We start from the raw sequence: 6,679 nt of genomic DNA on the forward strand, positions 1-6,679 counted from the left end.
TGATTATTACCAAAGACTGACTAAAGCTAAAATAATTTTTACAAGTTTGAATCTTCAAACTTATTTATCTATTTAATATTATCTCTAAGTCGAAGCTATGGTATGCATATGTGAATATGGAGTATAAATGTTAATTCTCCTCATTTTCTACAAAATTCCAATTTGATTATCTTCATCCTTTCAGCAGAGAAGAAACAACCAAAGTAATAGTCTTTTCATTAACTAGGATGAGAGAATGATTGATTGATTGCTTAATATTTAAACTGTTCTTCCATGTGCATTGAATTAACTCCTCTGTTGATAGGGTAGCTGTCATGCATAATGCTTAGACAGCTTAAATAACGAATTATTTCATTAAAAGAACTGCAGTATCATCATTGTTATTTGTTATTCATACAAATTATGCTAATGATTGCCATGTCATATTTTAAGAAGCTTAAATGAAGTCCCTTAAAATTAAGCAATAATTTTAGGACAATAAAGTAATATACTAGGACATCCCACTTGCAAATAGGGGTTATGTGAGCCATGATTTTAGAAAATGGCTTTTACTGATCACTGTATATCTCATTTTTTTATGTATCCTGGAGATTATACATAAATATATAAATAAGTAAAATATTTATATAAATAAACAAATTTACTTATGTATCCTGGATGTATTCATATTTATTTGATGCCATATGTTTATGACGATTTGTAAATGATAAGCTTCGCATACCTTTTCTTTCTTAATTTATAGGCTCACATATTATGCTCAACAATTATTAAACATTTCCTCCTCAGTCTGTTGTTAACTCAGCTGCACAAAGTGATGTTCAGACTTGGTATCTGGACAAGCTGAAACCAGTTGCATAGCTCTTCTCTTGTATTTATTGTGTGCTAAGATAAGTGAAATTTCATATTCCCAAAATTTCAAATGTCCAACAGAGTATTCTGCTAGAGGGAACAAAACACAGTAATAAGCGCTATCAGAAAAGGATAGGATAATTTATTTCAATTTTTATTGAGGGGATGCTACTTGCAAAACATTGTACTAGATACTGTGGGCTACACAGAAATGGGTAAACCATTTTTCTCCTCTAGGTCTTTATAATTTTCAAAAGGAGAATGATACAGCAATTAAACAGAATTGACAGTACAAAACAGAATAAAGTATGTGTCATAAGAAATTATAAATAAATTGCTGTAATGGTCTATAAAAGGAGAAATCACATCCAATTGCCAGGACTCAAAAGAGGATTTACATAGATGTGGGTTTCTTAAGTGGGCCTTAAAGGATATTAAGGGATGACTTTATGGGATATAAAGAATTAATATGATTTCAACAGGTAGAGGTGAGGTGCTAAAGGCATTCTAATTAAAAGGAAAATAGGAAAACAGAATGCTTACTTAAGGAATAGCAAATAGTTCAGAGTCAGAAATGCATGTAGGCACAATATGTATTATCTGATCACTGTTTTATTTCACCATCTGATTCTTTATTACCTTGAGAGAAGCAAAATTCCATCTGAGAAGTAAAACCTATGGAAGATGGGCCAGATATATAATCCTTCCTCAATTCTATGACTACAGTCCTCTAGGGCTTGGGGGGGGGCAGGGGGGTAAAGGAAAAACCTCTTTAACGATGCCAACCCTAAATTCAAGGTCTACATCCCTGAAGTAACTATATGAATACTTAGTATTCTGGTAAGTTTTCATGCTCAATAGTAATGTGATAATAGTAATTTATCCACACTTCTGTGTCACAAATTCTCCAAAAAATAAACAATAGAGTATATAAATGGAAGAGTAGCAACTACTTGCCCACTACAGTTGACTCTTGAACCTCATGGGTTGGAATTGAAAGGGTCCACTCTTGAACAACATGGGTTGGAATTGCATGGGTCCACTTATATGCAGAATTTTTATAAAAATATAACATTACAGTAAATACTGTAAATGCATTTTCACTTCCTTATGATTTTCTTAATATTTTTTTCCTCTGGCTTTATTGTAAGAATAAAGTATGATTCATACAAAATATATGTTAATTGATTGTTTATGTTTTCAGTAAGGCTTCCAGTCAACAGGTTATTAGTAGTTAGATTTGGGGGTAGTCAAAAGTTATATGTGAATTTTTTATCACGTGGGGGTAAGCACCCATAACCCCCTTGTCATTCAAGGGTCAATTGTACTTTTTAGAAACTTCCATGAGTATCTACTAGATACAGTGAATGAGGGACATGATTAGGGGAGCGGAGCCATCCTTGCCTATACCACTCTCTCACCCTAATCGGGAAAGGACCTTGTCTGGTAATTAAGGGAGGAGACTTAGAACCCTACTATTATTCCCCATCCTGATAAAGTAATGGCAAAGTTAAGTGCAGGGTTATTCAGAGATCCCTAAAGTATTCAAATCCTGAAGCTCTGTTATTTCTGCAGGTTCTAAAAATTTGGCCACATCAAAGAGGCTTCAAGTGGCCCCTGTGTTTGCCCCTTGCCTGCAGTCATATCCAGGAAGGACAATGGCAAGCATAGTGAGTGGAGGGAGAAAGCTTTTCTTGCTATTACTAACCATTGCATTTGTCCACTACTCACTTCCTAAAGACCACTGAGTTTTCAAAGGGTCTTGATTTAAGTGACTTGCTCTAAAAGCTGAGACAAATGTATTTGAATCAAAATTAAATGTTACTTAACTATGAACTAATTCCTTGCTAAGCTAATGTTTATATTACATGGGGGAAGAGTTCCATTGAAGAATTTATACTCATTTGTAAAATTAATAAATATAATTCACCAATAACAAGGAGGAAAAAATCATTCTGTTTTCAAGCCTTGGATTTGCCACTTACTAATTACTAACCAGAAATTTATAATTTTATACCAGTTATTTGATTTCAGCTAACCTATGAATTTGATATCAACTGTGTGAGATCTGGCTTCCTTTTTTATACACTGGGTAACAAAAATTGCTACTTACCTATTGTTAACATCCACATTTTAGGGGCGCCTGGGTGGCTCAGTCGTTAAGCGTCTGCCTTCGGCTCAGGTCATGATCCCAGGGTCCTGGGATCGAGCCCCGCATCGGACTCCCTGCTCAGCAGGAGGCCTGCTTCTCCCTCTCCACTCCCCCTGCTTGTGTTCCCTCTCTCGCTGTATCTCTCTCTGTCAAATAAATAAAAATCTTTAAAAAAAAAAAAAAAGAAAAAAGAAAAACATCCACATTTTACAGATGAGGAATCCAAGCCACAAAGAGGTTAAGTCACTTATCCAAGATCACATAGTTCATAAGTGGTAAACCATGTTTTGACTGAAGTAGTATCTCCCAGAATCCATGCTCACACCCTTATGCCAAGAGGAGAGGTCAGTAAAGGAAACAGTGAAGGAGCATCATCAGAGCAGACAGTAAGTTGGAATATTTAAAATTTCTAAACTCACTTTCAGAGCTTAAAATTTACATTACCGAACTATTTATGAATAGGGCAATAAACATGAATTAGTCAGTTATTACCATAATAAGGTTATGGAAGTGATTTTAAAGAAAAGATTAATGTATGTAGCATGGTGCTGTATCACTAAAAGACACAATGGAAACTATGAAATCATACAACTGAAGGATCATGAAGCAAAGATTTTAGTTTTCCTCTTTGTTCCTCAGTGACAACCTCCTTAGATTGGAAGGAACTAGAATAAGTCATGTGGACCAACCACAGCTAAAATGGTTCTACGTATACCTTGTAAGGTAACAATTCTGGGACAACCATTTGAGTAGTGGTTCTTTCAATTAGATGAGTCAACATCTTCTGAGCAATGTGTTTGAATGTCTGTCATTGTAAAGAGTGTCAAGACATTGTTCTTAAATTATAGCTTATTGTGCACATTTTCAGATAATTAATGTTCAGAACATTATGATTTAATGAATTATTTCTGAAAATAGCATATTTTAATGTATAACATAATCCTACACTTACTTGAAGTCACAGAACACTGAAAAATCATATTGCTGACTTTTTTTAATAGTTTTGAGAACAGTTAGTTTGAAAAGAAAAAAAAACTAGGACTTGGAGTAAAAGAATATTTTATACAGGACATTTTTGATCCATTAGTATTCTAGTTCTTGTTCCTACTATTCTTAGATGTCATGACCTTTTTATTTCCTATTCACCACATGCATTGTATTTAATATAATATATTATGACTTAATTTGAATTCATTAAACCATACAATTAGCTGCATATATTAATATTTTTTGCTTGCCTTTTTCCCCAAAATGATTCTCAGAGATTTACACATTAAAAGCAAATGAAATGTCCTTAACGAAGGTTCAATAACTGGGCCTTAGTAAATATTATAAAAACAATAGCTTCTTCATCAGTATGGGGAACCAGTTTCAAAAGTCTGGAGAATATGAATTAAATGTTCTCTGGGAGAAATGGAAAAGGTTAAAATTCATCATTTTAACTGATAGGCTTTCTATGGGAAAATAAGCAATGCAAAGAATACCAAACATAGTTTTAATTTTATAGTCTTCCCAAATACATTTTCTAGGGGAAAAATAATTTATTACTTTAATTGTAAATAAGCTTTTATGATAATTATTGATTTTATATTTAATTGTTCTAATAAGATATATTTTTGAGTTTAAAAAACATTGAATGAAAAAATTTCTTCTTTCTTTCTTCTTTTAAATTCTATGGGAAAATAAGCAATGCAAAGAATACCAAACATAGTTTTAACCATGAATTGTAATTTTAACTCCTTCATGTTTGATGTGCTAAATCTCATGGTTTAAATTTGAGCCTTTTATGGGTACAAGGAACAGAATTAACTTCAATTGTAAATTTAAAACATCAATGTCTTCTTAGGAGTATGAATCAGGTTTTTGTAAAAAAAGAAACTTCCGTAATTCTTACCTTTTAGCTTTTGTTCATTTGTTGGGGGATAAAGTAAGAAAAAGTTTAAGGTGATTAGCATTCTTCTGGTTTCATTAGGAAAAAAAAGAGAATGAGTAGTAGTAAACTATGACACCAAGATGAAGTTTTTTAAGGCTCCAAACTTGGTCTGATTAATGCCATGCCAAAGATCGTTCCTGTCATAGAGCAACTCTGGTATTATTCATTCCCTTTACTTAGAACAGAAATGAAAGAGACTAAGACTAAATACCAAACTACAGATTATCTATAGACAACAGGAGTCAGAGAACTGGTATTTTTTTTTTAAAGATTATTTATTTATTTGACAGATAGAGACATAGTGAGAGAGGGAACACAAGCAGGGGGAGCGGGAATGGGAGAAGCAGGCTTCCCGCCAAGCGGTGAGCCCAATGTGGGGCTTGATCCCAGGACCCTGGGACCATGACCTGAGCCGAAGGCAGACGCTTAACGACTGAGCCACCCAGGCACCCTGGTATTGTTGCATAGACATTTTTGTTGAGTTTGCTACTCTCGTCTCCTAGCTTCTTAATCTAAAGGGCCCTTGGGGAGGCCTACAAACTGTGTTTCTAGCATTAAGGAAGAGGACAAATTTCCTGAAAATAGTTATTGAAGGGGATGTGACCTTAAGGGATATTGATATAAAAGCTTTGGTTTTGTTTAAACAAAGGGGAACTTGCACAAATGATGAGACCTGGGAGAGTCTAGGCAGCAGGCTGGAAGTGAGACCCCAAGGATGGAGAATTCCGTTCATATCAGGGTCTATATTGAACCAAATTGAGTTGTGGGATTTTTTTTGTTGAAGGTTAAAGAACTGGAGGCTTGGTTTTTCCAAAAGCATTTTTGTTTACATGAGTGAGAGAGAGAAAGAAAGATTTGAAAGAGTACATACTTGGTTGTAGTACTAGACCAAAAGCCAAAATGGAGCCGAAGGGCTAAGGTTGGCCAAGAAGTACTGAGACAAAGTACTTTTTTTTTTTTTTTTGTATCAATAAGCAGCTTTTTATTGAAGGACTGAAAGAATTAAATAGAAGGCACAGTAGCACTGTAAAGCTTTTTCAGATCATAGTAATCTTTTTGTATGTATATGTGGAACCCAGACTTTCTTTTTTTGTTAAAAATGTCTGCTGAACAATCAGAAAATTTACACTGGACAGAATGTGATTAAATACACACATAAATACTCAGATGAAAAATCCTTGGTCTGTACTTGTGGAACTTCAATGTAAAAACACATTTCCAATAACTGTTTTGACTCATGTTTTCTCTTCTTGCCAAACATCTAGTTTTCCATAGTTTCCATGATAGCTCCGCATTTAAGAAAAATGGAATTTCCTTATTAAAATACCAAATAGAGCATTTAAGTCTTTTTGTAATCTTAGTTTTTAATCTTAGATTTGTTTTTCAAGTATGACCATGATTTAAATATTAACCAGGTCATTACTAACTGTGTCATCTTGGAAAGTTTTCTAACCTCTCTGAATTTTTCACTTGCAAAATGGGGATAATCATGCATGGAAATGTTGGGAGGATTCAATGATATGACACATGCACATTTCTGGTAGTCAGCAGTCATACATGATATTTATTATCATTAATTGTAAAGTTCTGTCTAGTTTCTTAATTTTACACTTCTTTAATTCTTCAGCTTGCTAGGAAAACCCAAGGCATAAAGTTGTTTTTTTTTTTTTTTTTTTTTTATTGCAGTATTATTTTTTTTTTATTTTTATTTATTTATTTTTTATTCTTATGTTAATCCCCAAACA

The sequence above is a fragment of the Leptonychotes weddellii genome, chromosome 3 (assembly GCF_054177405.1).
Source record: "Leptonychotes weddellii isolate Sample4059 chromosome 3, ASM5417740v2, whole genome shotgun sequence".
Classification (NCBI taxonomy): domain Eukaryota; kingdom Metazoa; phylum Chordata; class Mammalia; order Carnivora; family Phocidae; genus Leptonychotes; species Leptonychotes weddellii.